The following is a 12076-nucleotide window of genomic DNA, read 5'->3' as shown; positions in this document are numbered from 1 at the left end:
ATCTCTTCACCTTAGGACTGAGCAAACAAGTGGCCATTTATTACATTTAGTGGATCAGACATTTGTTTTCTAGTGGATGTCAATCAGTAGATTGTTCATAGATTGTTGGTATTTTTTCTAGTAATGGACTGCGTTGATAAGGTACTATTAAAATAAACCAGTTTTTTTAGGCTATATTAGCAATTCCAAAAAAGTGATACATTTATCTCAAGAAATAGAATCCAGTCTTTACTCTGATTTTTCAAAGTACCCAGTGTGACTAATAATCTTTTTGTTATTTCCTTGCACGTAGCAGATCTCACATCTCTTATAATACAATAAGAATGTAATTTCAAAGAAATATTATGTGAGCCAACTTACAGAAATATATTTTCATTTATCACAACTAATAGAGCCGACCCTTATGTCTTGCTTGATTAAAAGCACAATATAAATTGCATTTTAGCCAATTCTCACATTATTTAATCTAGTCCTTTATAGCAAAGTGTTTAATCAGCAACTTAGTATACTGCTTTAAATTGAACAGAACAGCTGTAGAGCTTATGTAGAGAAGTCTAGTAGTATAACCATTGTAATACTGAAAACTGATTAATTAGAAAGCTATGCAAAATCTATATTTTACATCACTCAATTCAATTAGCCATACCTTACAAATAATTAGTGTGATATAGGCTGTGGTTAGAGGTGGGTGAGGCATAATCAGGAGGGAGATGAGAGCTAGGGCAGAACCATCCTCTTACCTTACAATATTGCTGTGCGTTGAAACAGAGTGCCGGCATACAATGACAGCTCTGCTTCAATATGTTGCAAGATGGCCACTTAGGAGCGGCAAATGATTTAGTGCTCAGTTTGCTGGGCCTGCCAGGGGAGATCCTATTATCCTCGTAAGTGGCCCATGATCCTCACTGCCCCATTTAGCCCCCTGTACAAGAAACATCCAGTTCCTCTGACCCTTACTCATACCGTATAACCTCACTTTCCGTAAACAAGGTCATGTTCCCCTCATATCCTGCCCCAGAAGGTCCATTGAATTAATACAACCCACCTCTACGACGTGTGCTGAAATGCCATTACCCATATCCAGCCTTAATAAAGAAACACTGTCTTATATTACATATAAGCCTATAAGGGATTAGGGATACACTTTATCTAACCATAGAACAATGGTATATTTTAACTCTACTGGAATCACAGAACATCTCAGAAAATTTCATACCTAGGAGCTTTCTGGCTCTGGCTACCCAGAGCCCACCTTGCGTGATGCTGGTGGGAAGTCCTGCTGATGCTGGTGGGCGGCATATTGTTGATGGGGGAGTGGTGCGTGCCACAAAGCCACTCCTGCTACCCAGAGTTTCCTAGAGACCTAGAAGCAATTCTTCCCCTGGAGTCTCATGGCAAAACATGGATAGTTCACAGTTATGGATATCTCCCTTGAACAGAAGTTTAAATGATCTCAAAGTTCCAATCATAGTGATTTCTACAGCTGTTAACGAAGATGTTTTGTGGACAAAAAGAGTAAATTAAAGCTTTCCTACATTGCATCAAAGCCTCTGACCCTCTAGTTTCAGTTAGTGACCTCTTGTTCTAACATTTCTCCTTCTTTGAAATAAACTTTTCCTCCTTTAATTAGTACATAAATGTTTCTATCACATTTTTTGATACTAATGCCTCTAGCTATGCAACCCAACACCCTGCTTGCTTTTACCAATGCTTTGCTGCATTGCCTGCTTACTTTTATCTTCCTTTTCTCAATAAATATACATTATTACATTTCCTCTGTTAATCATTTCACTCTTCCGGTAATTTTTCTCATATTACTAAAGTATGAAACAAGGGTTTACAGTTTTGGATACATATGTCTCAGTAAGGTGGCCTTAAGGGTTGCTTGCATGCTTATGATGTAACTGGTATTTTTTTAATAGTACTAATATAATAACTAACATAAAATCTTGGCTATAAGATGCACAATTTTCCCCCAAGAGTCCTGAAAAGGGGGTACATATTATACTCAAGCGCAAATTTGTTTATGTTGCATGATCTCTCCATGACCGTGATCAGCTTGGGGACCAAGTTACAATCAAGTCTGTGTTCCTATGGGAATGAGTTTAGAAAATAATTAAAAGCAAATCTTTATCAGCAGGGACCTGGATGTCAAAGGTGCTTCCAGGTCAGTTGCGGTCACTTACACTCTGCAGCAGAGGACCCCTCCCATCAGTTAGACTTAGAAAGAGGGCTCATCCAGGTCATAAGGTAACAAAAACACACTAGCACATTATTAATATATATTTTTTATTGCATTATTGATTACCATCTGATCACTGATATTAAGGTCATTGATTATTGATCTGATTCACCAACCAATGTCAGTGGCCCAAAGTAGCATGCATGCTAACATATTATAGGTAGGGTGACAAAAAATGTTTCTGCCATTCAAGGACACACTATGAAGCAGATGAGATTACACAAACAGGTATATATATATATACACTGATTCACATATGCACACCATCACATACACATATATATATAATCACATCCACCCTGATTCACATATACTGTTATATATTAATTATTAAGAAGCCTTGGAAACCATGTTGATTTCAGATTTAATAATATACATACACTCATTTCAGACATGAGTAGATATAGAATGTTAACCCCTCTAACCCCCAGGCATGAGTAGATTCAGAGAATTAACTCCTCTTTTACCAGACATTACACACACAGTCACACAAACAGACAAACACAGTGGCAAACACAGTCACACAAACCAGAGCTGTAGCTAGCTCCTTTTGCGCCTGAGGCAAGAATGGGAAATTGTGCCCCCCACCTTTTTTTTTATTACCGAGGTTATTTTAATTACACTGCCCTTACACACACATTTACACATACACGTTGCCTTTACACACACCTGCCCATTAACATGCATATACACATACACTTCCCTTACACACGACTGCCCATAAACACACATATACACATACACTGCCCTTACACACTGCCTTTACACACGCCTGACCATTAACATATATATACGCATACACTCCCCTTACACACGACTGCCCATAAACACAGATATACACATATACTGCTCTTACACACTGCCTTTACACACGCCTGCCCATTAACACACTGCTGACTCCTTGTACCAGTTCAACATGGTTCAGAAAGGGCCCTTCTGACCTGGATCGTTGCGGTTCAGGTCAGAAGGGTCTTTTCTAAACAATTTTGAACTGGCACGGGGAGACAGGAAGAAGGGGTCACCCTGTAGTTATGCCAGAGGCCATATGCCTATCACATGCCTCAGCTGGGAGGCTGTTCCCCCTATTTTACCAGCCTCTCAGTTATGTGAACGAATGAGGCATAAATTAATAAAAAAGGAATGCCAACACACTTTAAGAAAATAGAGATATTTAGAAATGATGTCACATAATTGCATGAATATGTTGATATTGTACATCTGTGATTTCACAAAATGGTTTGTTAAGCAGGATTGTTTTATTTCATTGCAGAAAAAGAAAACAGGTCAAGAAAATCAGTAAAACAGAAAGCAACAAATTGGCTATTAAATATGGTACTTCGCTAAATCTGAAAGAAGCAAACAATGTACTTAAAACAGATTGCATGAAATCTAAGCCAAAATTGTTGTTAAGAACAAATAGTGAATTCATTATTTGTAAAATATCACCCACATCAAAACAATACATAAGGAAATATCTGAAACATACAACATTGCCGTAATAGATGTTTTTAGAGAGGTCACACCAGATCGAAAACAAATGTTCCTTTTAGGGACAACTTAGCAGGGGTTTGCTATTGATGGACATCAGTGTCCTCCCTGCAACCCACCTTGAAATTAATCCAAAGGAAACATACTTACCTATAGAACAACAGTGAGCCCTTGGTGAACCTAAAAAACCACTGAGCAAACCTGAAGGGTTTACGGCCCTCTATTCCCCCTCTCGTCCATCCCCTGCTGTTATCATAGACCACTTATCGGCTTCTCTATTAGTAAAGAAAAAAATTCCAGTCACTCGTAGCTTGATGTCTGTTTTGGGGTACAAGAGTGGTATATGAGGACCTAGGCCAACTAGATCTAGGACAGCAGTTCCAGGTTGAGTAGTCCCCCATCACATAACAGGGAGTCAGTTCCCTTCGCAAAGCCACTGCTCAGTTACTGATCTCACCAAAAGGTCCAAGCTTATGTAGTTAATCTCCTGGAACCATGTAGACTTAAAAGGTGGAGTGCTGTTAAATGAAGTCATCTCCCAGAGTTCACCAGTAACGATGGTGGCGCAAAGTGGTGTATGGTCGTGCTTCCCTGGGTTAGGCCTAGGGAAGTGCAGAGGGAAAATACTGTCCTATTAGGAGCCTGCATAAATAGCCTGAACCCTGATACCATGCGGAGATCAGAAACTATGATTTCACTAGTGCCTCCCCTACTTTAAAACCCCTCCCTACAACAACAAAAAAGGTTAAAAAATAACTAATAATATGTATCCCTTAACTTATAATATGTATCCCATTAAAATAATAAAATAATAAATGTAGCACAAAAAGAAATATTGTTATTAGATCAACTCAGAAATCTGAGAAAGCAATTTAGCATAGTAACATAGTAACATAGTAACATAGTTCATAAGGTTGAAAAAAGACCAAAGTCCATCAAGTTCAACCTATATACATATTGTGTCCCTACCGTGTTGATCCAGAGGAAGGCAAAAAACCCTTATGAAGCAGATGCCAATTGCCCCATACCAGGGGGAAAATTCCTTCCCGACTCCAAATATGGCAATCAGAATAAATCCCTGGATCAACGTTCTGTCCCTATTAATCTACTATCCATAACTTGTGATATTATTGCTTTCAAGAAACACGTCCAGGCTCCTTTTAAACTCTTTTATTGAGTTTACCATTACCACTTCCTCTGGCAGAGAGTTCCATAGTCTCACCGCTCTTACTGTAAAGAACCCCCGTCTGTGCTGGTGTAGAAACCTTCTTTCCTCCAGCCGTAGAGGATGTCCCCTTGTTATAGATACAGTCCTGGGTATAAATAGGTCCTGGGAGTGATCTCTGTACTGCCCCCTTATATATTTATACATAGTTATTAAGTCCCCCCTAAGCCGTCTTTTCTCCAAACTAAATAACCCTAATTCTGATAATCTTTCTGGGTACTGCAGTCCTTCCATTCCCCTTATTACTCTGGTTGCCCATCTTTGAACCCTCTCCAGTTCCACTATATCTTTCTTGTACACTGGTGCCCAGTACTGTACACAGTATTCCATGTGTGGTCTGACTAGTGACTTGTACAATGGTAGAATTATTTCCTTGTCATGGGCATCCATGCCCCTTTTGATGCACCCCATGATTTTATTTGCCTTAGCAGCAGCTGCCCGACACTGGTCGCTACAGGTAAATTTACTGTTAACCAAGACTCCTAAGTCCTTTTCCATGTCAGTCGTCCCCAGTGTTTTTCCATTTAATACATATTCCCAGCCTGGATTTTTCTTCCCCATGTGCATAACCTTACATTTATCCGTGTTGAACCTCATCTGCCACATCCCAGCCCAAGCCTCCAACCTATGCAGATCCATTTGTAATCGTGCACTGTCCTCTATTGTGTTAACCACGCTACAGAGCTTAGTATCGTCTGCAAAGATTGATACTTTACTATACAATCCCTCTACAAGGTCATTAATAAATATATTAAAAAGAATAGGACCCAAAACTGACCCCTGTGGTACCCCACTAGTAACAGTCACCCACTCAGAGTATGTACCATTAATAACCACCCTCTGTTTCCTATCACTGAGCCAGTTACTTACCCACATACACACATTCTCCCCCAGCCCAAGCATTCTCATTTTATGTACCAGCCTTTTATGTGGCACCGTATCAAATGCTTTGGAAAAATCAAGATATACGACATCCAGCGATTCTCCCCGATCCAGTCTTGAGCTCACCTCCTCATAAAAGCTGATCAGGTTAGTTTGACAGGACCGATCCCTTGTAAACCCATGCTGATATGGAGTCATACATTTATTTTCATTGAGATACTCCAAAATAGCATCTCTTAGGAAACCCTCAAACAGTTTACATACAACAGAAGTTAAACTAACAGGCCTATAATTCCCCGGGTCACTTTTTGTCCCCTTTTTGAATATTGGCACAACATTTGCAATGCGCCAGTCCTGGGGAACAGACCCGGTCACTATAGAGTCCTTGAATATTAGAAATAGGGGTCTGTCTATTACATTACTTAACTCCCTTAGAACGCGGGGGTGAATGCCATCTGGACCTGGTGATTTGTCTATTTTGATTTTTTTTAGGCGGCACTGCACTTCTTCCTGGGTTAGACAGGCGACATGTACTGGGGCATTTATCTCATCCTGCTGTATATTACCTGGCATTTCATTTTCCTCTGTGAATACAGCAGAGAAGAATATATTTAATAGATTCGCTTTTTCCTGATCCCCGTCTATAACGTCTCCCTCATTACTTTTTAAGGGGCCGACGCTTTCATTTTTAACCTTTTTACTATTTATATAGTTAAAGAACATTTTGGGGTTTGTTTTACTCTCTTTGGCAATGAGTCTTTCTGTCGCCACTTTTGCTGCTTTTATCTGATTTTTACATATTTTATTTTTTTCCCGATAGCTTCTTAGTGCTTCCTCACTGCCTTCCTGTTTTAGTAGCTTAAATGCCTTTTTTTTGCCATTTATTGCCACCTTTACATTTTTATTTATCCACATTGGTTTTCTCTTGCTCCTGACACTTTTATTCCCATACGGTATGTACTTTTCACAGTGAGAATTTAAGATATTTTGAAAAATCTCCCATTTAGTATCTGTGCTTTTGTTTTTGAGGACATTTTCCCAATTTACAGTGTTAAGGGCTTCTCTTAGTTGATCAAACTTTGCCTTCCTAAAGTTCATAGTTCTTGTGGCTCCTCTAAGAGTTCCCTTATTGAACGACAAGTTATAATGTATTATATTGTGATCACTATTTCCTAGGTGCCCTCTGACCTGCACATTAGTTACTCTGTCAGGTCTGTTGGTTAATATTAAGTCCAGTAGAGCGCCCCCTCTGGTTAGGTCCTGTACCATTTGGGACAGATAATTATCTTTACTTATAGTCAGAAAGCGGTTTCCTTTATGAGATTCACAGGTCTCGGTTTCCCAGTTTATGTCGGGATAGTTAAAGTCCCCCATAATAACCACCTCATTGTGATTTGCTGCCTTGTTTATTTGCTTTAATAATTGATCTTCTGCTGCTTCAATTATATTTGGTGGCTTATAGCAAACCCCGATCAGTATTTTATTATTTTTCTTTCCATATATTTCTACCCATAATGACTCCACATCATCATTTCCCTCACATATATTCTCCCGCAGTGTGGCCTTTAGGCTGGACTTTACATAAAGGCAAACTCCTCCCCCTTTTCGTTTTTTTCGATCCTTCCTGAATAGACTATAACCCTGTATATTAACCGCCCAGTCATAGCTATCATCCAACCATGTCTCTGTTATACCCACTATGTCATAATTTTCTGCAGACATTATTAACTCCAGTTCGCCAGTTTTATTGGTCAGACTTCTGGCATTAGTAAGCATACAATTTAGAGGTGTATGGTTTTTTCTCCTATCAAGCCTATCCCTATTAACTATTCTAACCCCTCCCTCCGCTCCACCCCCAGGTACATTTATATGCCCCAGCTCTCTATCTATACTATCTTCCCCTTCTATATTGTAGTTTCCCTCCCACCCTTTCCCTAGTTTAAACACTCCTCCACCCTTCTGGCCATCTTCTCCCCGAGTACAGCTGCACCCTCCCCATTGAGGTGCAGCCCGTCCCTACCGTAGAGCCTGTATCCGACAGAGAAGTCGGCCCAGTTCTCCATGAACCCAAACCCCTCCTTCCTACACCAGCTTCTGAGCCACTTGTTTAGCTCCCTAATCTCCCGCTGCCTCTCTGGTGTGGCACGTGGTACAGGTAATATTTCAGAAAATACTACCTTGGAGGTCCTTGCCTTGAGCTTGCTACCTAAGTCCCTGAAATCATTTTTAAGGACACTCCGCCTACCTCTTACTTTGTCATTGGTGCCAATGTGCACCATGACAGCTGGGTCTTCTCCAGCCCCTCCCAGTAATCTGTCAACCCGATCCGCGATGTGCCGAACTCGAGCGCCAGGCAGACAACACACTGTTCGGCGATCCCGGTCTTTGTGACAGATTGCCCTGTCTGTCCCCCTAATAATAGAGTCCCCTACTACCAGCACCTGTCTGGCCTGCCCTGTGCTCGTCCTTCCCTCCTTACTGGAAGCAGTTAGATTAAATTGCTAAATTACTGCCAGTCCCTGAGATGTTGGAGGTAGAGCCCTGCGCGGGACTGCTTTTTGAATCCCGCTTCCGCTGTTTTGAATCCCGCCACATTTGTGGCCAATCACGCCCGCCTCCTTACCTGATTTCCCGTGCAGTCCCACAAGGCTGCCCTCGAGTTGTTCCCTCACAGCGTCTCTTCTCTTGCTCCGCCCAGGAACAAGGCGGAGTCACAGGAAGTGACATCACATCACGTGACTCAGCCTTGTTCATGGGCGGAGCAAAATGGGAGACACTGTAATGGAGCAGCGAGAAGGCATCCTTGCGGGACTGTGTGGGATTACCGGGACCCGCAGGTACAGTGCCTGACCGCCCGCTCCCGCCCGCAGCCCCAGAAAGACCGCCCGCGCCCGCCTCCCAATGCAGTCCTCTAGTTGGAGGTAGTAGTCAAAAGGTTCTCCAATTTCCTTACTCTAACTTCGGTATAGTCCTGACTAAATGTAGCTTGACACTATGCCTTTAAGGACGTAACCTGAGGGAGAGGAGAGACCACCATTCGAATCCCTGCCTAACCTCCTAGCCAAATTACTGGATTTTTTTATGTTGCTATTATCTCTTCTTATGAGATATTTACCAAGTCTGCCAACTGTGCAAGCAGTCAGGTGATGTTTTAACTCACGACTTGGGTTATTGTTATGGAGTCACTATTAACCCCCTGAGTGCCATATAATAAATATCAATATTTTTCACATCAATTTAAGGATGCCACTATTTTCAATTATAGAGGGGAAAAGGGGTCGTCTGGATCAAGATACATAATTTGACCAGTGGGTATGGGGGGGGGGCGGAATAAATGATAAATGAAAAACCCTAATTTAATTATTTGGGGGCGAGTGTTTGTAACAGATATATCCAAAAACATTCTCTCCCGAGTAGCTTTGCACCGATGTCACCGTTCCAAGGTGATGGTTTGACTTTTTCAATTGCTGTAATACTCAAGATGGTCTGCCATTGTAATCTAGCTGGTCACCAGAATCAGGAATCCGCACACACTCCCCACAGGAACTCAGGTGCTTAGCTGTGCCAGGAAGCACCTTGTAATCTAGCTGAACATGGCAGGAAATTGGAGTATTCCCCATGGTATATCTGACCGAATTAACATGTTCAGCTACTCTTAGTCTAAATTCCTTAAATGTCTTCCCAACATAGCGTTTTCCACAGACACAATCGATCACATGAACCACCCCTGTGCTGCAACAATTTATGACCACTACGTGGCCTGAGTAGTTAAAAGTGTGTGAGTTCAATAAACCGACAAGCTTAAAATCACCCTCGGTGGTACATGCCCTTGAGTTTAGGACCCATCCAAGTGATGGGCGTATTACCTGGTGCTATTGTGTAACTGTACCAAGATTATGGGCACGTCTGGGCATGATAGTTGGCTAAGGCAGGGGTGGACAAATTTGGTTTGGATCTAGGAGCCAGCTTTTTTTTTCTATACCCTAACATACATTTAGACACTCTAACACCATACAGCTCACAAACAGTAACACTGTACATATATAAAATTATATTACATGGGGTGTGATAACTGCTGTTAGGCACCCAGCAGGGCATCCGCTACATCATGGCCCCACAGAAAAGCGTAGGGTGCCATATTCTCAATGATGGCCCTGCAAAACCCTGGGAGCCAGAAAGTGGTTTCTAGTCAAGCCCTGGGTAAGGTACCAGTATTTTAGAGAGACGTGGGCTGTGATATGACAGGCCCAGGAGTTGACTTCCCATGGGAATGCCTATAACATAGGATCCACTGGTGAACCAACAACTGCATAATTACTGGTTTTCTTTCTTTTTTTAGCTTCAGTTATCTTTATCTTATTTTGTTTTGTATAAAACATATATGGGTTTCCCAAGTAAAGATGTAAACTGTTAGGGTGTCACATAAATCTAACTACATTAAAGCCATTTCCCAAATGAAAAGAATGAAAAGCATAAGCATACCTACTGACACTTTCTATACTCGTAATTTTTAGGGCTGTACCTAATGCACGGCAAACATTTTGCGATAATAGAAAAAAAAAAGAAAATCATGGATGGAAATAAGGACATTGGGATTTAGGGCCAAAAGAAGGACTGTCCCCCTTAAAGAGGGTGACTTGGGAGGTATGCTTACAAGCTATCTATCTGTCCAAACCAAAAGTAAAGACATTTTTTTTGCAGGGAGAAATGTGTGATTTATGAAGTGATTAATGTGTGCCACATTGTTCCTGTTTTTAGAGCGATCTGCTCTCAGCATGGAGCTAATAAGAACATTTGAAAACTAGTGACTTGATCCCCATCCCGTACATTCCCAGCCAAGCATCATCGTTTTAAAAATGTAATCCAAATAACAATATTATATAAATATAACTATCATCAGTAATATACTTAAGTAGTTTTTTGAAAATACATATATTTTTCATATATCTTTATCTGTGTTTAATACTACCAAAAATAACCCATAAACATTTATATGGACAACCTCTTAATTATTGAATTCAGGTGTTTCAATCAGACCCATTGGCACAGGTGTATAAAATCAAGCATCTAGCCATGCAGTCTGCATTTGCAAACATTTGTGAAAATAAAATGGGTTGTTCCGAAGAGCTCAGTGAATTCAAGAGTGGTACTGTGATAGGATGCCACCTTTGCATTAGCTCAGTTCATGAAATTTCATCCCTGCTAGATATTTCACAGACAACAGTGGTAATTTTGGAAAGTGGAAGCGTTTAGGAACAGCAGCAACTCAGCCACGAATCAGGAGACCATGTAAAGCCACAGAGCGGGGTCACAGGGTGCTGAGCGGCATGGTGCATAAAAGCTGCCAACACTATGCTGATTCCATAGCTGAAGAGTTCCAAACTTTCACTGGCATTAATATCTGCACAAAAACTGCGGTGGGAGCTTCATGGAAGCATGGCCAAGCAGCTGCATGCAAGCCTCACATCACCAAGTACAATGCCAAGCACCATAAAGCACGCTGTCACTGGACTCTGGAGCAGTTGAAACGTGTTCTGTGGAGTGACAAATCACACTGCTCTGTTTGGCAGTCTGATAGGCGAGTCTGGGTTTGGTGGATGCCAGGAAAACATTACCTGCATTGTGGGAACTGTAAAGTTTGGTGGAGGAGGGATAATTGTATGCTGCAGTTTTTCAGGGGTTGGACTAGGCTCTTTACTTCAAGTAAAGTGAAACTTTAATGCTTCAGCATACCAAGAAATTTTGCACAATGCTATGCTTCCAACTTTGTGGGAATAATTTTGGGAAGGCCCTTTTCTACTCCAGCGTGACTGTGCCACAGTGCACAAAACAAGGTCCATAAGAACATGATTGGATGAGTTTGCCGTGGAAGGACTTGACTAGCCCTCACAGAGCCCTGACCTCAAACCCATTGAACACCTTTGGAAAGAACTGGATTGGAGTTTGCGAGCTAGGCCTTCTCATCCAACATCAGTGCCTAATCTCACAAAATCGTGTGGAAAGCCTCCCCAGAAGAGTGGAAGCTGTTATAGCTGCAAAGGGGGGACCAACTACATATTAATGTCTATATATTTAGAATGCAATGTCATAAAAGTCCCTGTTGGTGTAATAGTCAGGTGTCCCAATACTTTTGTTCATATAGTGTATATACATACTCCAGTCGCTCCACGTGTTCCCTATACCCTGCAGAATTGAATTAAAACTCATGACAATAACCTACAGAGCCCTTAACAACTTTG

The sequence above is a fragment of the Spea bombifrons genome, chromosome 4 (assembly GCF_027358695.1).
Source record: "Spea bombifrons isolate aSpeBom1 chromosome 4, aSpeBom1.2.pri, whole genome shotgun sequence".
Lineage (NCBI taxonomy): Eukaryota > Metazoa > Chordata > Amphibia > Anura > Pelobatidae > Spea > Spea bombifrons.
The sequence above is the reverse complement of the archived record's forward strand: the minus strand, read 5'-3'. Positions refer to the sequence as shown.